Below are 22,596 nucleotides of genomic sequence, written 5' to 3' on the forward strand. Positions count from 1 at the left end.
AGGAGCTCATAAGTATGCAGAAAATACAGAGCCTTACTCCCTACTTCACCACAAATTGTGGTTCAACACTCCAAAATATCTTCTGGTAGCTGCGGCTGATGCTAGATGAAGCACAGAGCTACATTTCGGCTCTCCCTCCCCTCCTCTGCTCACTCTGCAGCCTGTTTTCTGCAGGGACAGAAAACTCCATGCTGATATTCACGTGGCCATTACATCTGAACTGAAAAATGAATGAAGTAATCCACCCCCTAGCTGGATGTCAGGAAGGCCCTGGGGAAGTCGGACCCTGCAGCTGGAATCCAACCTACTCTGCTATATGCATGTGTTTCACCACAGCTGAGGCCACTCAGAGCTTACCCTTTCAGTTTATGAAAGGTTTGAAAAGAAGGAACAAAACAACCAGTGCTTCCCCCAGCTCCAGAACAGCATCAATTATCCCCACAGCAGCAGCCCCCAAACTTGTTAGGAGAGATCACAGAATGGTTTGGGTTGGAAGAGAGCTTTAAAAATCACCTGATCCAAACCACCTGAAGTCAGCAGGGACATTCTCAACAAGAGCAGGTTGCTCAGAGTCCCAACCTGACCTGGAATGGTTCCAGGGATGAGGCATCTACCAACTCTCTGGGCAACATGGGACAGGCTCTCACCATCCTCAGCATAAAAAAATTCTTCCTTCTCTCTTCTCTAAATCTCCCCCTTTTAGTTTAAACCCACTACCCTTTGTCCAGTCAACAACAAGCCTTGCTCAACTCTGTCCCCAGCTTTCTTATCATCTTCTTTAAGTACTGAAAGGCTGCAAGAAGGTCTCCCTGGACCCTTCTTTTCTCCAGGCTGAACAACTCCAACTCTCTCAGCCTGTCTTCACAGCAGAGATGCTCCAGCCCTCAGATCATTTTTGTGGCCCTCAAAACACAGTCATAGAAGCACTCAAAAAGCACCACCACCAAAGCAAGCATGTTGGATCCATGATGGATTTTTACAGATTCCCAGCATGGTGGGGGTTGGAAGTGACCTCTGGAAGTCACCTACTCCAACCACCTTGCTAAAGCAGGGTAACCCACAGCAGGTTGCCCAGAATCACAGTGTCCAGGTGGGTTTGGAAACTCTCCAGAGAAGGAGGCTCCACAACCTCCCCAGCCTTTATTGAAGGGGCTCATCGTTCCAGTGCCTTGCACACTGACATCAGCCTTTCCAGCCCTTTTTCTCTAAATTCTACCCAGTCTAGGCTTCTGTCACCTAAAATCCTGCAAGTCCCTGTTCCCCACAGTCCATTTATTCCCTAGCCTTACTGTTTAGGAACATTCTCCCCAGTGCCTGACCTAATTCTTCCTCCTTGCAATGCAGGCTCCTTCCTCCCAGCCCTGCTGCCAGCAGCTGTGTGACACGGCTCTGCAGTGTCTGCCCCTCAGACAGTGCACTCTCCTCTGCCTCATCTGGCAAGCCCTATTTTTAGTCCCCTCTTAGGCTACTTTCTCTCTCTCCTTTCTTCTCTTTTCCAGCACTCCACCTGGTTCTCGAGCACCAGCATCCAAACCCTGCTTTCAGCCAGAGAGCAACTGGGCTTACTGGTGGTGAGCAGATTGCCAGGGTGGCCTTATGGCTGAGAACAACACTCCTCTTTATACCTCCTGGTGGTAAAGACTTCAATATCTTCCCCATGTCACAGCACTTACTAACTTCAGTTTTAACCTTTGATCTGTTCCTAATCCCACACTGTTTTCTTTAACCTCCTGCCTAAAGATCTCCCAAGTGGAACGAAACTGTCTGAAATACATCATGTCCAATACAAACAAACAACCTTCTACGTTGATAGTACTCTTGTTTTTCTTTTTTCATTTTATAGATACAATGTTTGCTCTCTTGTGCTGAGAGCTGACAAACAAGTATTTACTGACATTCAGTGACAGAAGGCACAGGGCTTATATTAAAACAACTGTGGCTCCCTGCCTCCAAAGTACATTCAAACCATGATACAAACCCCCCAAATCCCAGCATGGTGGGGGTTGGAAAGGACCTCTGGAGACCATCCAGTCCAACTCCCCCTGCTAAGGCAGGGTCACCCATGGCAGGTTACCCAGGATCACAATGTCCAGGTGGGTTTGGAATCTCTCCAGAGAAAGAGACTCTGCAACTTGTCTGGGCAGCCTGCTCCAGGGCTCCAGCACCCTTACAGCAAAGAAGTTTCTCCTCACATCCACACGGAACCTCCTGGGTTCCAGTCTGTGCCCATTGCCCCTTGTTGCTGGGCACCAGTAAAGAGAGTCTGGCCCAATCTTCTTGACCCCTACCTTTTAGATATTCATCAGCCTTGAGAAGCAGAATAATAAACACTCCAGAAAGTCACCTCAGTCACAGGTCTTGGGGACTTCACAAGTTTGGCTGATCAACCCCATTGCATGTTTACTGTGGTGATTCTGAGCTGAGAATACAGCATCACAGAATGGTAGCACTTGGGAGGGGCCTCTGGAGATCATCTAATCCAACTTGTCTGCCACAGCAAGTTCACCCAGGGCAGGCCACATATGAACACATCCAGATGTGTTCAGATTCCCTACAGAGAAGATGACTCCACAATCTCTCTGGGCAGCCTGCTCCAGGGCTCTGTCACCCCTACAGCAAAGTTTTTTCTCCTCTTGAAGCGGAATTTCCTGTGTTCCAGTTTGTGCCCATTGTGCCTTGTCCTGTCACTGAACAACATCTTCTTGCCCTCCACCCTTTAGCTACAGCTGAGCATTGAGAAGATCCTCTCTCAGGATGATTTTCTCCAGGCTAAACAGTCCCAGGTCTCTCAGCCCTTCCTCCTCACAGAGATGCTCCAGGCCCCTCAGCATCTTTGCACCGTAGCTGGATTATCTCCAGTAGTTGTCTGTTTCTCTTGAACTCAGGAGCCCAGAACTGGTCACAATACTCCACACAAGGCCTCACTAGGGCAGAGCAGAGAGGCAGGAGAACCTCCATCGACATCTTCCAGAAACTACAACAACTCAGTGTTCTTAACTTTTGAGATCCTCAGGGCCATTAAGGTGACCTGAGTGGCAGTGTTGGCAGTGTCGTAACTTATTAACAAACGGGGAGCAAGCTCACATCTCCTGGGAAAGGAAAAGTCTAGTCTACCTCATTTTATGGTCTCAAGCACATTAAGGTCTGTATTACTGCTGTCTACCTGTCACTTCTTGTAAAATGCTTAGGTAAAGCCATGGCTGCAAGCCGGGACCCAAACCGCTTCAACACAAGCGATGCTTTTGTGGACAAGTTATTTGTAACAGAAGTGTCAGGTCCCTTTGGGTATGCTGCCAAATGTTTGCCTCAACCCTTCCTGAACTGAAAGTTAAATGGTGAGGAAAGATAGCAATTTTGGGTTAATCTGGGCATCTTAATGCACTCCTGAAATGAGCTTCATGCTAGGACTTGCTGATGCAAAATGGAAAAGCAGAAGACTGATTGAGGATGATTCCTTTAACCTCTGTTTTATGAAGTTTTGATGCTGGTTTCTAGATGGCTGAACATGAAGCAGTGTGAGCCCAGATGGCCAAGAAGCCCACGGGGGTCCTGGCCTGTATCAGCAATAGTGTGGTCAGCAGGACCAGGGAAGTGATTGTCCCCTGCACTGAACACTGGTAAGGCCACACCTCAAATACTGGGTTCAGTTTTGGACCATTCACTTCAAGAAGGACACTGAGGTGCTGGAGCGAGTTCAGAGAAGGGCAACGAAGCTGGTGAAGGATCTGGAGAACAGGCCTTGTGAGGAGAAGCTGAGGGAGCTGGGGTTGTCCAGCCTGGAGAAAACCCTCAATAGGGTTGTCAAGTCCTGGATCAATCAGGGCAGTGGGGGAGTCCCCATCCCTAGAGGGGTTTCAAAGCCACGGAGATGTGGTGCTGAGGGACATAATTTATTTGTGACTTGGCAGTGCTGGGCAGTTAGTAGTTGAACTCAGTGACCTTAAGAATCTCTTCCGACCAAAATGATTCTGTGATTCAGTGATTCTTTAAAGGGAACAAAACCTCAACCGACATCATGTATCGTGGTGTAGCACCAGCAGCAAACGTGTCATGGGCACAGGGTGCCAAGAACTGGGCTGACAGGCCAATATCCAATACCACTCCATTCCAACCAGTGGCCAGACAATGGCTGGCATTCAGACAACTGAAAGCTCGCAGCAAAGTTAGCTCCAGCTGCCTCAAGTAGATGCAAGTGTGGACATGGATATTTAGGAGCTCTTAAGAAGAAAAGCTCCTTGCAATATTTCAGGGTGGGGCTCTGAGACTTTTGTGTCTAATCCATCAGTATTAAATAAGTCTAGAAACATGGCAGGATCCTTTGTGCCCTGAACTGCATCTAAGCCTCAAAATTACACCTATAATTAATAGATCTTCCAAGCTGGGGTGGGGGGAAAGAATCCACTGGGGAAAAAAACCTAAACCAGCCCAAAAAAGCCCATCAGCCTGTGGAGTGAGCACATCAAGGATTTTTTCTCTTGTTCAGACAGAAGGGCACAACCAAGGGCACAACACCCAAAACACAGGTACTCAAGGTTCTTCCCAGTTTCCCCCACTTTGTCACTGTTTATGGTCTTGTAAAAGCCTTCAGGAAGATGGAAGGTTGGTTTTCCTTATGATTCCATCTGCAGCTCAGCAGGTTGCCTGACCTGCACTGACACAACCTTAAGTAAAGCAGGTTCAAGTTTCACGCTCCCTGAAATGAGCTCTATTTGATGATGGTTTTCTCTTTCTTCTCCCCTCAAACCTCAGAGGAGAGAAACTGCCTGCTGTGAATTCTTGTCCAACATTTGAAATGCCACATGAAATGTCTTCTTTCCACTGCCAGGGAGCTTCCCAAGGACCATGAACCATCCAAAAAGTGAGATGTAAATACTTGAGCCCTCTCACTGGATGATATTCAGACCCCCTCTGCTCTTATCTACAAGCTTGTAATTCTCAAGGAAGATGATGTGCATCTATAGCTCTAAGAAATGGCTTCGAAATGGTGCCACATGTTCAGATTAAACTGATTTAAAGAAGAAGATCATTCCCCTAATTTATTTCTTGAATGCTTAAGACACAGCAATCTGTAAGGTGGAGCAGAACGATCTCTGCAGTTGAGATAAAGGTTGAACCTGAGGATATTGGACTAGAGGATGTTAAAGGTCTTTTCCAGCCTAAAACCTTCTAGGAGTCTTCATATGTGCTATTACTCTTAACTGTAAGAGCAGAAAGTCCACCAAAACTAAAAAGCTGGATTTGGGGTTAATTTTTTGTTTTGGTGTTGGGTATTTTTTTGGATGTATTTTTGGTTTTGTTTGTTTGTTTGTGTGTTTGGTTTTGGTTGGTTGGGGGGGGGGGGGAGGGGGAAGCTTTCATGCTTTTGGATGATTAAGGTTTTTTGGTTTAATGTTGTTATTTTCCCAAAGATGGTTCATGTTACCATTTTCTGTCCTCTCAGAGGATGAGCTCAGATTACCATAGTGTCTTTTCTGAGAAAGAAAGGGTGAAGGACCTGGGTCTGTTTGGCCTGGAGAAGAGCAGCCTGAGAGGGGATCTGTTCAATGCTCAGCAAGAGCTAAAGAGTGGGGACTAAGAGGATGGGGCCAGACTTTTTTCAGCAGTGCCCAGTGACAGGACAAGGGGCAATGGGCGTGAACTGGAATCCAGGAAGCTCCATCTGAAGATGAGAAGAAAATTCTTTGCTGTGAAGGTGTTGGAGCCCTGGAGCAGACTGCCCAGAGAGGCTGTGGAGTGCTCTTCTCTGGAGAGATTCCAAAGCTGCCTGGACATCGTTATCCTGCTGTGGGTGACCCTGCTTGAGCAGGCAGGTTGAATTAGATGATCTCCAGAGGTCTCTTCCAATCCCCACCACTGTTAGAAAGCAGATTCCTGAAGTCATGTATGCACCAGTGTAAGCCTGGCACACATCCCTTTCAACTCCTCCTCACTCAAACATAACTGATATAAGGAAAAACCTGTGCCACAGAAGGAAAAAGAGAGGAGAAAAAAAAAAGCTCTTTTCAGAGCAGACCAAATGCAAATGAAGGAAGGAACCTAAACTCAGCACTAAGAAAAGTGATGGAAAGGAAAGGTTGTCCTAGGATTTGGCTATAACTGTCCTAGGAATTTGCACCATTAGTGATCTCAGCAACACAGGCAGGAGGAATTTCCCCCTCCCTCCACACACACCTCTCCATGTGTGAGCCACTAAAGTGATTTCACACAGCCCAAGCTCACACGTCAAGGAACAAGTGACCTGGAGTCTGGCCCTACACTTTATTTATGTTCTATATGTACCCGGCCTCCCCGAAGCCCACAGCAAACAGCTGTTGTTAACATCCACCCCTTCTGCTAACACTCTCCTTAATCCCCAACTGACTTCCCAGCCTATAATTAAACTTTCCAGCTGCCATGCTTGGGAGATGGCACCAATATCCATCGTTTGCTTCTAAGCAGTCCCTAAAAAGCTCTTCTTCCAATTTCCAAGACACAGGAGAGGATCAAAACCTCTTAAACTTGACAGGTTTTAGGGTAAAACCCTACCATTCACTTACAAACCAGTAGAGAAATTAAATGGTTGAGTACTACTATGTTAATTACTAACTAATTGATTTTTATCATGTTGGTAAGTGCAAAGAGCTTGAAAACTGATGGATAACCACTGTAAGAGCTTGCATGGAGAACACCCTGGAAAGAGCTGAGTAACCACCATTGCTTCCAAAGCTGTGCAAGCCAAGCCCAAAGTTCAAACAGCAGCTCTGAGGTGAAAGATTAAGATTTTGAAAGATCTTCTGAATGAATAAATGACCAAATATAGAATCATAGAATTATTCTGGCTGGAAGAGACCTTTAAGATCATCAAGTCCAATGGTTAACCTACCACTGCCAGGTCACTACTAAACCATGTCCCTCAGCACCACATCTACATGGCTTTTCAATCCCTCCTGGGAAAAAGATATTGGCTTCACAGCTGAAAAGGGAAAGGAGATGTCTATAGAACACTATTTTTGGTAATGTGATGCATATGACCATGGGGGCAGCTGAACAGAGCAGGTTGGAGGTGTGTAACTCCCAGTGCACATGCAATGGGGATTTCAGAACAATGATCAATAAGCCCCAAGAAAACCCCACCAGACAGCTACAAACTGATGTTACTTCTGTGTTTCCCAAACATCTGGGACACCTGCTGAGGCTCTGCATTCACATAACCATACACAACACCTCCAGTGCAAGGGCTCTGCAGATCCAGGAGCCACCATCTCCAAATATTATCTGTTACAGAGTAGTACAACATCTGCTTGACTGCCAAAGCACTGTCACGACAGTGAATGTGCTCCATTCATGACACAACTGGAAAAGTGGCCACCAGGAACCCAGACAGAATTACAGAATCCTAGTATGGTAGGGCTTGGGAGGGACCTCTGGAGATTGCCTAGTCCAAACCCACTGCTAAAGCAGGGGCACCCACAGCAGGTTGCCCAGGATAACAATGTGGGAGAATCCCAACATCTTTGGGCATCCTGCTCCAGGGCTCCAGCACCCTCACAGCAAGAGTTTCTACTAAAGTTCAAATGGAACTTCTTGAGTTCCAGTTTGTGCCAGTTGCCCCTTGTCCTGTCACTGGGCACCACTGAAAAGAGTCTGGCCCCATCCTCTTGCACTCTGCTCTCTAAGTCTTTCTGAGCATTGAGAAGATCCCGTCTCAGGCTGCTCTTCTCCAGGCTAACCAGTCCCAGATCTCTCAGCCTTTCATCATCACAGAGATGATTCAGTCCCTTCAGCATCTCTGCAACTTCCACTGGACTCCCTCCAGTAGTTCCCTTTCTCTCTTGAACTGGGGAGCCCAGAACCGGACCAAATAATCCAGATGTGGGCTCACACTAAGGCAAGGTTTGAGGTGGAGGACAACCTCTCTCAACCTGCTGGTCACACTCTCCTTAATGCACACCAAGACACCACTGGCTTTCTTGACCAGCCCCACAGCCATCGCATCACCTCCTGATGAAGACAGGGGGATGTGTTTGGGTTCAGGCAGCTCTGGCTCTCCTCTCAACATGTTTAATTGCAGTGGTGCTTTGGATTTGATGTTTGCCTCAAGAGGCAGAGACAAATCAAGTACTTAGATTCTGCCTCCATGCATCTGCAGACACAGACTGGTTTCAGAGGGGATGAAGCCTGCAGGTTTGCTGAAAGTCATCCAATATTTCAAAAGAAGTTGGAAGGAGCTTTAGATCATAGCAGAAGGGTGCAAAAATTGAGGTCTTGGACAGCTATAGTTGGTTCCTAGCAGCGAGGCAAGAAAGGTCCACATTTTAAGTGGAAATTAACACAGGTGGAATATTTTGTACATTAAATATATAATTTTAAAGGTGAATGTAGAAGAGTACACATGACACCCTTAAGATTCAAACCCATGTGTGAGGAGTTAGGAGAAGACAAAACCAGGGTTTCACTAAGAACTGTTTGTCATCTTTAATCACAGGATAACTCTACAAGAGGCGTGACTGATGCAATTCAAATTTTCACCTGACAAATTGAATTATTAATCTTCACGGCGCCTACAACAAAGGCTCAAGTGGGAGCAGTCAGACAGCTAACAGCCCCAGGAGCTCTACAGAACATCCTTGAGATGAGAGAGTAGTACTGTGAAGCACCTTGAGATGAAGAACTTTTTCTTGAGATGTTCCAGCCAGCAGGCCCTGAGACCTCTGTACTTGTCTCCACTGCCACCTCCTAGCTTCAGTTTTCCAAAGCAGGGGAGGACCTTGGGCAGCTCCACTGATGTAACATCAAAGGCTCGTGGAATGGCTTGGGTTCCAAAGGGCATTCAAAAGTATCATAGTATCAGTCAGAGTTGGAAGGGATCACAAGGTTCATCTAGTTCCAACCCCCCTGCCATGGGCAGGGACACCCCACACTAGATCAGGCTGGCCAGAGCCTCATCCAGCCTGGGCTTAAACACCTCCAGGGACAGCACCCCAACCACCTCCCCGGACAACCCATTCCAGGGCTTCACCACTCTCACGCTGAAGAACTTCCTCCTCATGTCCAGCCTGAATCTCCCCACCTCCAGCTTCATTCCATTCCCCCTAGTCCTATCACTACCTGACATCCTGAGAAGTCCCTCCCCAGCCTTCTTGTAGACCCCCTTCAGATACTGGAAGGCCACAATTAAGTCACCTCGGAGCCTTCTCTTCTCCAGACTGAACAGCCCCAACTCCTTCAGTCTGTCCTCATAGGAGAGGTGCTCCAGCCCTCTGATCATCCTCGTGGCCCTTCTCTGGACATGCTCCAGCACCTCCATATCCCTCTTGTAATAGGGGCTCCAGAACTGGATGCAGTACTCCAGGTGGGGTCTCACCAGAGCTGAGTAGAGGGGGAGAATCACCTCCCTTGACCTGCCGGCCACAGTTCTTACCCAGCAATCAGCAGGGACATCTGCAACTAAAGTGGCTTGCTCAGAGCCCTAAACAACCCAGCCTGGAATGGCTCCAGGAATGAGGCATCTACCACCTCTATGGGCAACCTCTGCCAGTGTCTCACCATCCTCATAGTATTTCTTCTGTCTCTCTAGTTTGAATCTCCCTTTATTTAGTTTAAACCCATCACCCCTTTTCCTGTCACAACAGAACCTGCTAAAAAGTCTGCCCCCTGATTTTTTAAAGGCCCCAAACATTGGGGTTTGCCAGGAAAGTGACAAAGAAACCAAGCTGAGGGTTTCACCTGTGCCTGGAAAGAGCAGTTCATCCTGTACCAGCAGGTCTGCCAGGAAGGACCAAGAGGCTTGAGAAGCTTTTCACCCACATCTGGATGAAAGTCTCATCTACTGCCAGTCACTGCTTCATTTCCTTATGGAAGACAAGAAATACTCCAACGTGGAGTTGCCACCTTCTAACAAGAGAAACCATGTGAGGGTGCTAGACCTCTGGAATAGGCTGCCTGGAGAGGTTGTGAAGTCTGCTTCTCTGGTACTTGTACTGAATTATTGCCCATCACGTCTACTTTACCAACTCAAAACACAGCCTGTGGAAACCAGACACAAAACACTTGTTGTGGGCTGAACTAGTTTTGTTTAGAAAATGGACAGACAATGAATTTTCTTGGTGGAGACCTTGATTTGTTTGCCAAGTCCTCCCCTGCAGAAATTCTTCTTACAAGCGTGCAGAGGACTCTATCAGGATGGGAATGATAGCCCTGTTATGTCTTAAGGCAGCAAAGCATTTTGAGTCAATGTGGTGGTTTGAGTCATCTAGAGAGTGGTAAGAGCTGCAAGGGACCTCTGAAGATCAAGTCCAAACCCCTGCCAAAGCAGGACCACCTATGGCAGGCCACATAGGAACATGTCCAGGCAGGTTTTGAAAGCCTCCAGCAAAGGAGACTCCACAACCTGTCTGGGCAGCCTGTTCCTAATGCATCTATTTTATCTCTTAAAAATTACAGAGATACAAAACACTTGTGTTGATTTCCACAGGCTGCTTAGAAACATAGAATTGTTGAGTTTGGAAAAGACCTTTAAAATTGTCAAGTCCAACTGTTAATCCAGCACTGTCAGGTTACCACTAAAACATGTCTCTCAGCATCACATCTATATAGCTTTGAAACCCTTCCAGGGATGGGGATTCTACCACTTCTTTGCCCAGCTTGTTCCAAAGCTTGATAACCCTTCTGCGGAAGAAATTGTTCCTCATGTCCAATCTAAAGCTCCTCTGGTACAACTTGAACTACTTGTCCTATCACTTGGGGAGAGGAGACCAACTCCCACTTTGCTCCAGCCTCCTTTGAGGGAGTTGCAGAGTGCAACAAGGTCTCCCCTCAGCCTCGTTTCCTCCAGGCAGAACAAACTCAGTTCCTTCAGCTGCTCATCAGAAGATTAGAAGAATATGAATATGAGGCTGGATAAAGGTGAAGATGGTGGATAAGGTATAACAGTGTGCTCTTAGGACGGCATGATGCTCTTGCTTTAAACCAGATGGTCTTGGTAATCCAGGGTAAATCCAATGCTCGATAGAGCCCTTTGCATGGTACGTGTGGCAGCACCAACGCTGGCTGGGTAGGTTGGGCATGGCGATGGGTCTCCATGCTGCATTTCCAGAGGTCAGTACGTTGCCTGGTCTCTAAGAAGGCGTAAAACACAGGTCTCACCTCCATTTGAGGGGCCATCCCAAGTCAGAGTGAGTCTCAGCCACAGAGTGGAAAGGTGGAGTGAGATGGCTGGCTTTTTTACCTTGCAATTTTGTCATTCTGATTTCTTCTCTCTCCCGTTTGGATCATTCTAGAAGACTGGAAGTTTTGGTTAATTCTGTGTGCTTAAAGGGAAACACTGCCATGTAGTTTCCACAAACTGGAGCATTAGCCGTGTACAGCTGGAGCTGGCAGCTTCTCATTCCCTTTCCGCCTCCTATTTCTTCCTCCTAAAAATAGCAGCACACTACAGTGGGATTACAGGAGAGGCAGAAGAACGTTTCCTCAGCAACAATTTGTGCCGGATGGCAGTTGTGGCAGCATCAAGAGGAGGTTTTGGGGGGAAGCAGAGGGAGATCTAAGAAAGAAGAGAACAAAATGGGATAGAGGCAAAACTGGGGTGGCGAGGAGGAGGTGGGTAGGTGGGATAGACAGTAAGGTTTACTGGGCTGTAGAACAGCCTGCCCAGGGAATTGGGAGAAACCTCGGCACTTGAATCATTTAGGAGCTGCTGAGACAGAGCAGCACCGTCTGGGTAGCAAGCTCACGATGCGGATGGCAGGCGAGGTGACCTAATTTCCATCTCTGATTTATTAAAGAGTTTTGCAGGCTTTCTCTGAGCAGGCTCAGAGCTGGAATTTGAGGCCAGGCAGCAAGAAAGGTGCTTCAATACCATGTTGCAGTGTGATCACTTACTTGAGGGGCTTAGCATGGTAAGTGCAGCAAACAGTAGTTGTAGACAAGCTCTGGACCAGTTTCGATCTGGTATGGACACTATTTTGCAGCCCGTGTTCAGTCCTGCCCTCAATGCCACCAGTCCTATTAATATATAATAGGATTAATATGTAATGGGACTCTCTCAGGTGGAGAGACTTGGGCTTGTTCAGCCTGGAGAAGGCTCCAGGGAGACCTTAGAGCAGCCTTGCAGTATTTGAAAGGAGCTACAGGAGAGCTGGATAGAGAATTTTTACAAAGCCATGGAGTGACAGGAGTGATGATGGCTTCAAACTGGAAGAAGCTGGATTTAGACTACACTTTAGGAAGAAATTCTTTGCCATGAGGTTGGTGAGGCACTAGAACAGGCTTTAAGGTCCCCTACAAACCATTCTACTATTCCATATTAATGGACCACAGCAGATATCTTGGAAAAAGTGAAAGAAGATAACCACCACCCACATCCATTTCTCATGACATCCTATTTAATGACACCCTCAAGAACTAGAGATTAGTTCATTTGTCTTGGTTTATTCCAATCTTGGGAATAGTTTTACACCTGTGATGGATTGGAGAAGAGCCCATGGACAATGTGTCCATCTCACCCACTGTCCAAGGCAGGGAGAGAAGACAACACCCACCACCTTTATCAATACATTTAAGTATCTTCAGCCAGGCTTTATGTACCTATTAGGCTTGTACCTAGCCTACAAGAAACCTTGTACCTAGCAGCATTTGCACATAGCTAAATATCTAGGCTGGAAAAGACATTTAAGATCATCGACTCCAACCATTAACCCAGCACTGCCAGGTCACCACTAAACTATGTCCCTAAATTAACTTTCATGATGTTGAAGTGCTGATACCAGTAAAGTTACTTGCAAAGTTTGCCTTTGTCTTCAGCGTGTTGGTGTTGAAGTTGTTTCTGATCTGTACTAGGTCACAGCTCTTGCAAAGCCAAACCAAACCGTCCCATCCAGAACTTCATGCTGGAAGTCTGAAGGTGTTTTATCCTCGTTTGCCAGTGGTGTGACACAGATTGCTTGACTTGCTCTTCATCATGTGAACCCCAAACTCTTTTCCTTAACACTCACATCATGCATAAACCACAAATATTTTACTTTTCAGCTTCTCCACTGATGTGGTGCTGCAGAGCAGTACAGCCAGTCTGTCTCTTAGCCTGAGGGCACAATGACTGAATTAAGGACACCGAGATGAAGAATACAAAGAACTTCCATCTTAAAGTTTTAGCAAATGCCCACTGCTGTGCTACAGGAATGGACATAGATTATTTCTTGCAGGACACATGGCACAGTTCTGGGGGTGCCCATGAAGCCAGGGTGGTGGCAGTTTCCTCATTACAGTGATCAGGAGGATCCCAGCAGCCGTGGTAACAGAAGTGTCAATATCAGAGTCAACTCTCTACCTGCTTTTGGAATCCTTCTCACTTCAACTACACATCTGCTGTGCAGATGTGAACACAGAATCACAGAATCATAGAATCCTTTCATTTGGAAAAGACCTCTAAGATCACCGAGTTCAACCACTGACCCCACACTGCTATGGCCATTAATCCATGTCCCAAACTGCCGTATCTAGACAATTCTTGAGCACCTTCAGGGATGGTGACTTGACTACTGCCCTGGGCAGCATGTTCCAGCATCTGACCACTCTTTCAAGAAAGAAAGTTTTGTAATATCCAACCTAAACCTCACCTGGTACAACTTGACACCATTTCCTCTTGTCTATCACTTGACACTAAGGAGAAGAGACTGACTCCCACCTCACTACAACATCCTTTCAGGGAGCTCCCCTCAGCTCACAATCAACTGCCCTAGTCCTGATGACCACAGTATTGCTGATACATGTCAGGATGCTGTCGGCCTTCTTGGCCACCTGGGCACACACTGGCTTATCTTCAGCCAGCTGTCAACCAGCACCCCTAGGGCCTTTTCTGTTGGGCAGCTTTCCAGCCACTCTGCCCCAAACCTGTAGTATTGGCTGAAGTTGTTGTAACCCAAGTGCAGGACCAGGCGGTGCTGGGTTAATGGTTGGACCCAATGACCTTAAAGGTGTCTTCCAACCAAAATGACTCTATGATTTACTGGCATACAATGTTAAGGACTAGGAACAAACCAGAGGTACCAGGTTATGCTGCACATAAATCCCATAGGCAAGTGGTGTTTCTCTCTGTGTGGATTTATACGTCCATATATTTACCCAAGTGGAGCCACCACACTGCGTCTGGGGAGTAGGGCTGAGCACTGCCTGTCCCAACCCTTCCTCTGAAAGAGAGGTGGTTTAATTGAATAAAAACAGTGAAGAATGCAGCAGAGCAGGTGAAGTCATCACCACCAGGGTCCTCTGAGAGATTACAGCTTCCTGACCTAAGTCATGCCTTGGTAGGGTCAGCTTTTGATCCATCTAAACCCAGCTGAGCCTTCCTTGACAGGCAGACTTTCCCATTTCTGTAGGAAGACTGGCAGATAAAGTCACTCCCTGACGTGAGTCAGGGTGCAAGAACAGGTCTCTCAGTTAGCACAAACATATGTTTCTGAGGTCTGGAAGAGCTTTTTTTTTTTCTCTCTCTCTCTTCACAGCCTGTTTGCATTTGTTGGCTTATTAAATAAGGCTTCATTTGCAGCCAATATGTCCTAGGAAACCAGGGGGTGTTACACGTAATTGACCTCAGATTCATAAGGAATAAACAAGGTAACCACCACCACCAGGGAGTCCTCCTGCTTTGCCACCACCAGCAATCATAGAAACCCAGAATTGTTTTGCTTGGAAGAGATCTTAAAGATCATCAAGTCAACCTGTTAGCCTGGCACTGCTAAGTCACCACATCCCTAAGCACCACATCTATCACAGCTTTGAAATCCCTTCAGGGACTGGGACTCCAGCACTGCCCTGCACAGCCTGTTCCAGGGCTTGACAACCTGTCTGGGAAAGAAATTGTTCCTCACGTCTAACCTAAACTTCCCCTAGCACAATTTCAGGCTGTTCCCTCCTGCCTTATCAATTATTGCAAGGAGACAAACTCCCACCTTGCTCCAAACTCCTTTCAGGGAGTTGTAGAGAGTAAGAAGGTCTGCCTTGAGCCTCTTTTCTCCATGCTAAGCAACATCATCTCCTGCCTCTGGGGAAAGGATGCTTGGGCACCTTGAGGTGTGTGGCTGCCTCCCAGAATCTACCCAACTCCAGGAAGGAGATGGGGAGCACTGAGGATGAAGCATTCCGAGGATGGGGGAATGCCAAAGGATAATTTCTGTGGGGCAGGTGTTGGCCACCTTCCTGGGTGATCTGAAGGATGGTGCCAGGATAGGCCCCAACAAGGAGTCTGGAGGAATCACAGAATCCTTTGGAAGGGACCTTAAAGATACCTAGGCCAACCCCCTTGTAGTGAGCAGGAACATCTTCAAGTATATCAGGGCCCCATCCAACCTGACACAACCACTGCTTAAGAAAAGACCATGCTCCTGAAAGGAGATAAAAACATTTTCATGGCAGTTGAAAATGATTAATAGAAACGGCAATTAAGCAAGGATTACATCATGTTTAAGGACAAAATGCATCATTATGTAGGATAAGTGGAATTTTTTTTAAGGCAAAATCCCTGTCAGTGTTTCATCACATTCACTGTGAACATTTTCTTCCTTGTCTCCAGTCAAATCTCTTGGTTTTGGTTTAATACCATCACCCCTTGTCCTGTCACAACAGGCCCTGCTCAAATGTCTGTCCCCAGCTTTCTTACAGGCCGCTGTAAGCACTGAAAGGCTACAAGAAGGTCTCATTGAAGCATTCTTTTATCCAGGCTGAACAACCCCAACTCTCTCAGCCTGAGTGGAGAAACAATCCTAAACCATACACTAACATCCAACTCCAACTCCTCCAAGACCTGTTACTGTAGAGATAATAAGGAATGCCAGGTAGGAAAATGGGCTTACAGATGATGGAAACCCCCAAGATTTCTGTCACAAGCCCCTGCATAGCCAAACAAATGGTTCATATTAAAAAGGGATGGTGAAGAAAAGTTGTAGAGGGACCTCATATATGTTCTTAGACACGCAGACCACTGTCAACACATCTAACATGTGATCACACCACAGCTTTGACAGACTCACTAATAATACAAATACAACCAGATCATATTAAGTTGCCAACTCCTTTAATACAGCACAACTTCCAAAAACATGGAAGAAGAATAAAGGTAACAGCAAGTCCTCCCTTACATGCTTGTTTGCAATTGAGTTTCACTGGTATTAGACAGGTGAAAGACCAAGTGATTAAAAATCACTTGGCTTTCTCTTCATGCACCACCCCCTTCCCAAAATACTTCCTTACATTCACATATGCTTCCCATTACTTCAAGCCCTTCACCCCCTTGCATATGCTCCAAGTCCCTGGTTTCCACATTCTTCTTTAACACTCTCAACTATAATGGCTTTTCTCAGTGGGATCAAACATCTGGTGGGTGTTCTTCAGGCAGATTTCAGGGTTTCTTTTGTTTCTCAGCTTGCCCACAGGTCAGTTTTGATAGGTAGAGAAAGCACAGAAAGGGAATCACACAAAGTATTTCCAAGATATGGAGAAGAAAGCATAAAGATTAAAGAGGTTGATGTAAGAATGGGGATTTCCGCCCCCCCTTTTTAACTTCTTGTACTTTTAAAAATCCCAGAATCCCAGCACAGTAGGGGTTGGAAGGGACCACTGGGGATCATCTAATCCAACCCCCCTGCTAAGGCAGGGTCACCTATAGCAGGTTGCCTAGGACCACAATATCAAGGTCAGTTTGGAATCTCTCCAGAAAAGAAGACTCCACGATCTCTCTGGGCAGCCTGCTCCAAGGCTCCAGCACTGTCACAGCAAAAAAGCTTTTTCTCATCTTCAGGTGGAACCTCCTGGGTTCCAGAGGCACATCACCTATTGGCCTGTCAATGGACACCACTGTAAAGAGTCTGGCCCCATCCTGTTGACCCCCACCCTTTAGCTGTTGCTGAGATCCCATCTCAGTCTGCTCTTCTCCAGGCTAAAAAGCCCCAGGTCTCTCAGCCTTTCCTCCTCACAGAGATGCTCCAGACCCCTCAGCATCTTTGTAGCCTCCACTGGACTCTATCCAGTAGTTCTCCATCTCTCTTGAACTGGAAAGCCCAGAACTGGACTCAGACCTCCAAATGTGGCCTTACTAGGACAGAGTAGAGGGTAAAGGTCAACCTCCTTCGACCTACTGGCCACACTCTTCTCATTGCACCTCAAGAGACTGTTGACCTCCTTGGCCATGAGGGCACGCTGCTGCCTCACAGTGAACTTGTTCTCCACCAGCACTCCTAGGTCTTCCTTGGAGCTGCTTTCCAGCAGGTCAACCCCTTGCTGTACCAGTGCAGGGTGTTATTTTTTATCTATTTTTTTCTTATTTATGTATTACCTTTGCATACACCTCACCCCACAGGATGCAAACAGCTTTGGAAGTGATTTAGAAGAGCCTGATCATTCCCTTTTTTTGCTTTTCTCCCTGTTACTAGAGAACAAACTGCTCTGCTGACAGAAACACCAAGTGAAAAAGCTTTTTTCACTTTTTCTCCAGAGAAAAAAAGAGGACAATTACTTCGATTGCATCATATCAATCACTCAGGAAAGGTGCAGGAGGCACTGAGGTTGCTGTCTATCCAGCGTGCTGTCTCAGGTTACCTCGGTTGTCCCAAATCCTGACCCATTTCTGCTTTTCCACAGATATTTAGTCCTCTGCAATCCTCCTGAGGTTCCTCTGCACCGATGGTTACGGTGACAATGATTGGGAATGGCAGAGGCAGAAGCAAAGGGCCTGTAGGATTTCTCCTAAGGAAGATAAGTGCTTAGATTCTTCTTCCCACCACCTGTGCTGTTAAAAGTAAAGAAACTGAGTTATTGCCACACAAAACAAATGTTTGTCTTTGGGGTTTTCCAGCTAGGAAGTGCTGTGTGTCCATACACACATTTACAATTGGACCATTACCCAAATGGTTAATACAGGATATTAAAAATGAAGAAAACCATGTGATAAATCCCAGCTAATCCATCACTTCTGCAGTGCTTCACCTCTTTTTGAAGCTCCTGTTACAGCAGTGATTCCAACAGCTCAGCAATGCTTATTTAAGCACTGGGTAACACCCTTCTACATACTTTCTAACTTCTGCATCTAAGTGATAGAATCATAGACTGGTTTTGGTTGCAAGGCTCCTTAAAGATCATGTAATTCCAACAAGCCCACATGGGCAGGGACACCCTCCACTAGACCAGCTTGCTCAAGGCCCTGTCCAACCTGACCTTGAAGACATCCAGGGAGGGGGCATCCAGAACCTCCATGGGCAACCTGTTCCAGCGTCTTCACTGTGAAGAATTTATTCCTAATCATAGAACAATTCAGGTTGGAAAAGACCCCTGGTATCATCAAGTCCAACCTTTGACCCTACTCTGCACATCACATCCAAATGAACTTTAAACACACCCAGGGATGGTGACACAACCACCTCCCTGGGCAGCCTGTCCAATGTCTGATTACTCTTTCTGTGATTTTTTTCCCCTAATATCCAGTCTAAATTTACCCTGTTGCAGACTGAGGCTATCCCCACTTGTTCTATTGCTAATTACCTGTGAAAAGAGACCAGCACCAATCTCTTCTCTCCAATGTTCTTTCAGGTAGTTGCAGAGAGTGATGAGGTCTCCCCTTAGCCTCCTCTTCTTCAGACTGAACAGCCCCAGCTCCTTCAGTCGCTCTTTGTAATATTTATTCTGCAGTCTAAATCTACCCTCTTCCAGCCTAATGCCATTCCCCCACATTCTATCACTACAAGCCCTAAATAAAAACAATCAATTGTGATCCTGCAGGATAAAGATGCTTTCAGCTACATTTCCAGCTTAGTCAACAAGGATCTTATTATACCAATTTTGTTTCACTTGATTAGAAATTATCTCTGAACAAAACACTTTGAAAATTCCAGCTCTGCAACTGCAGCATATTTCCAGAGAAAAATGGGATGATAATGATGCTAAACCACAACATCCCAAGGCCACACTGCACAACCCCAGAGAAGCCAAATCCTGCCGACTCACGGAACAACTCTTCTGTGCACAGATCCACCCTTTGTTTTCAAAGCCCAATGTACTCTGTACGTACACAGATCCTCCCTCCCGGGATGTATTCTGATGTGATAAAGTCACCCAGTTATTAATGCTTTTAGTGTTAAAAAGGCTTTTAGCTCAAGAGATAAAACTCACGAGAAACAAGAATTCTTTTGTAGCCTCTTACAAATGGTTTGATGTTTTCTCCCGAGACAACAAGCAGTCATTTACTGGTACATGAGACCTCCATGAAACCAGACTGAATGTCACCCACCGTGCATAACACATTTAACACATTTCAAGAAGTTTCTGTTAACTTGAGATCATGCCTGACATGCAGAGAAGTGACAATTTTATGTATTTAATAAAGTAATAACCACACATGGCCCCTGAGGTACTCCCAGCCACTGCACCAAACAACAAATCTAACAAATAGAAGTGTGAGCACAGTCCTGAGGGTCACATCTACCCCCAGTGCTCTTATTATCTACAACCCACCCACCCAAGCCTTCAAGAAAAACCTGTCAACAGCCAGTTTTTAGCATTGAAGAGTCAATACTTAGGTTTCCACTGCAAACAAAATAAAAAACCCACTCACCCTGCTTAATTCAAGTATTACGTAAGTTACAGCTTCACCTTCACTTGCTCCTTCACCGGAGAGAGAATAAAACCCCACCTAAAATTAGACCTTTCCAGTTCCGCTGCAGCTCCCCAGCAGACACAGCCCAGCCCTGCGACCAAGGCGGAGGCGAGGGGGAGGCTGAGGATGCTGCCACACCCTGCTGCCTCCCTCCTCCTTCTCCTCCCAAAGCAAATCTGCCCACCCCAGAAGCTGGCTCCCTTCCCATGAGCTGACATGTATCCTGACCCATCTCCTCAGTAATACTGAGCAGTTTGGGGGGAGATGAGACCCATCAGCTGCATCATGGGTGGAGGGAGGCAACTGGAAGAAACTAGTTCAGGGAGAGGCTCAGGCTGTACTGGTCTGATAAAATGAAAACAATTTAATTGTAATGCTTCCTGATGTGTTTTATGAGCAGGTCTACAGCTCAAACAGCTTTTCTGCTCTTTAAGGGATGAGCTTCAATCAGCTCTTACTCCAATGCAGTGCTCTTGGACTCTTCCCTAGTTGCCATTCAGGTCTCATCCTCACCTTCGAGCCAAAACTTTCCCACCAAGGAGACCAGCTTAGCATTATTCACTTCTGTTATGTATGTACACACACGGGTGCAGCAAGATGCATGAATTTAACCACATACTGATGATGCAGCATGATGATCTTGACCTTTTAATGCTCTATGAAAGGCCTGTTGTCCAGAGATGTAGAGAAAAAGGGATGCTCTCCAGAGACGTGGAGGAAAAAGAATGTTCTCCAGAAATGTAGAGGAAAGAATGTTCTCTATAGAGAAAAAAGAACATTCTCTATAGATTTTAAGGAAAAAGAATGTTCTCCAGAGATGCAGAGGAAAGAATGTTCTCTATAGATATAGAGAAAAAAGAACATTCCCTGTAGATTTTAAGGAAAAGAATATTCTCCAGGGATGTAGAGGAACTAATGTTCTAAATGGATTTAAAAGAAAAAGTGTTCTCCATAGATTTAGAAGAAATAATAGTCTTCACAGATTTAGAGAGAAAAGAGAACTCTCAATCACATCTAACCAAGATTGCAACTCCAAAACTTCCCTTTCTGCACCTCAGTACATCTTTTACAGAATACAAGGGATATTCTTATTTTCCATGACATTTAGTTGTACTTTCAGCTTTCTACGGACACAGAGAAATGCTGACAATATTAAAACTAAACTGACAGAGTGATGATTCAGCTTGCCAGGTGATAAAATACGGATACACGTGGGCCGCACCTAACCCAAGAGAATTTCTCTTTTGGCAAGCAGACCTCTGATTTATGATCATTTTGACAGAAAACGCTTCAAACCCCGTAGTTACTTTAGGCTCACACGCTGAGTTGAAACACTTTCTGCCTCCAGTATCAGCACACGCTGAGGGACAGGGAAGGAAAACCATCTTTACCTTTCTCAAAACCAGGATTGCCCCCTTTGCCATGCCAGAGGCGAGGCAGTCCGGGTCTGACAGCTCCGAACCGTCAGGGCGGGGACCGAAGAAGGAAGACGGGGGAACGGGGGAGGGGACCCAGGGGACAGGGTAGCGGGGAGGGCCGGCGGCTTTGCCACTGCAGCGGCCCGGGGCTGCGATGTGCTCCCTATATAACCACACCCGCCGCATTGCAGAACCCACGGGGAGGGGTGTGTGGAAACAACCCCCACCCCACCCCCCACCCCGAGTGACTGCAAAGCGCGGTGAGGGGACAGAGGCACCGAGGGCTCTGTGTGACGGGGGAAGCGCTCACCCTGCACCGCCCAGCCGCTGTGAGCCGGGGAGGCGGGGAGGTGGGGGACTCAGAGCCGAAGTTTCGCCGCAGAAATGAGTAAAAAAAATACTAAAACTGACACCCACACCCCCCGGGTACAGCTATGGTGCAAGCAGCCATGTGTGTGTGTGTCCCTCACAGGGACGCAGAGGGAGGTCGTCGTCGTCTTCCTCCCCCCCGCCCCGCCATCCCCGGCTTCCCAAACGCCGGCACCCCCCTCACGGACACGCCGCCCTCCGGCCCCTCTCCGCGGCTGCTAACTTAAAATGGCTCCTGGCTTCATATGTGTGTGTGTATATATATATTTTATATATATATATATACACATATATATACACACACACGTATATATAAAAAAATTAATCATAAGGGGAAGGCAGATTTTACCTCCCCCAAGGCATGTCCCCTGTTTCCCCCTTGCAGGGAGGACACCGCACCGGGAATAGGGGGGCAGGGAAAGGCGGGAAGGTACCTTGGAGGCGGCGGGGAGAGGCGACGGCGGTACTGGGGCTGCTCGCAGTGGTGGCAGCGGCGGAGGCACCGGGGCTGCTCCCGTCGGTACCGTGAAGCTGTTGCTGTTGCCGGTAGTAGTACCGGGGTTGCTCCCGCCGGTACCGTGGAGCTGCTGCTGTGGCCGGTAATGGTACCGAGGTGCCTACCGCTGGTACCGTTGAGCCGTTGTGGTAACGGGTCCGGGATTGCTCCCAGCAATGGAACCGGGGAGGCGGGGGGGGTGCTGCTCCCGCTGGTGGCGGCCACGCGTCAGCAGCGACGGCGCAGCCCCGGCTCTGCCCAGAGCGAAGCCTCCACCGCTTCCCAGCAAATCAGGGCTGCGGAGGCTGCTCCGGAGAGAGGGAGGGAAAAAGGGAAAAAAATAAAAAAAGGGGGGCGAAATAAATAAAAAGGAAAAGCGGCAGCGAGTGGCCAAAGCTGCATGGCGGGAGGTTTGTGAAGCCAGACTTCCCCCCCCACGGCCCACCACCCTCAGGAGCAGGACCCCACCCTCTATCCCGCATCCAGAGGGACCTGGATGGTTTTTGACTCAGTTAAATGAATTTTTCTCTCTGGTTGAGTTTAGCTGCTGTGGTTGCTCCCTGGTGATAGGGAGCCTCCCATGAGAGTTAAAAAGCAGCAAGCTGGGTGCTGTCAAGGTGTGGTGCTGAGGTACTCAGGGAGGTTTTGGTGGCATGGTGGGGTACACCAGCCTTTTGGGGTTGAATTTATCATAGAAT

At 47.1% G+C, this 22,596-nt stretch overlaps 1 protein-coding gene across 22 annotated transcripts in view; it reads right to left on the bottom strand.

The window, feature by feature from the left end:
• The window catches only part of EPB41L3 (erythrocyte membrane protein band 4.1 like 3), a 109,692-nt gene extending 87,581 nt beyond the window's left edge, over positions 1–22,111 (bottom strand). For 6 of the 22 annotated variants that reach the window (XM_054164140.1, XM_054164145.1, XM_054164143.1 and 3 more), the window contains exon 1: positions 21,837–22,110. The gene's annotated coding sequence lies outside the window, so the exon portion shown is untranslated. Of the gene's footprint in view, positions 1–19,573; positions 19,699–21,836 lie in introns of those variants that run through there. The other 16 variants (XM_054164136.1, XM_054164137.1, XM_054164138.1 and 13 more) reach the window with 7 other exon arrangements.
• Positions 22,112–22,596: the final 485 nt, after the last annotated feature.

The sequence above is a fragment of the Dryobates pubescens genome, chromosome 9 (assembly GCF_014839835.1).
Source record: "Dryobates pubescens isolate bDryPub1 chromosome 9, bDryPub1.pri, whole genome shotgun sequence".
Classification (NCBI taxonomy): domain Eukaryota; kingdom Metazoa; phylum Chordata; class Aves; order Piciformes; family Picidae; genus Dryobates; species Dryobates pubescens.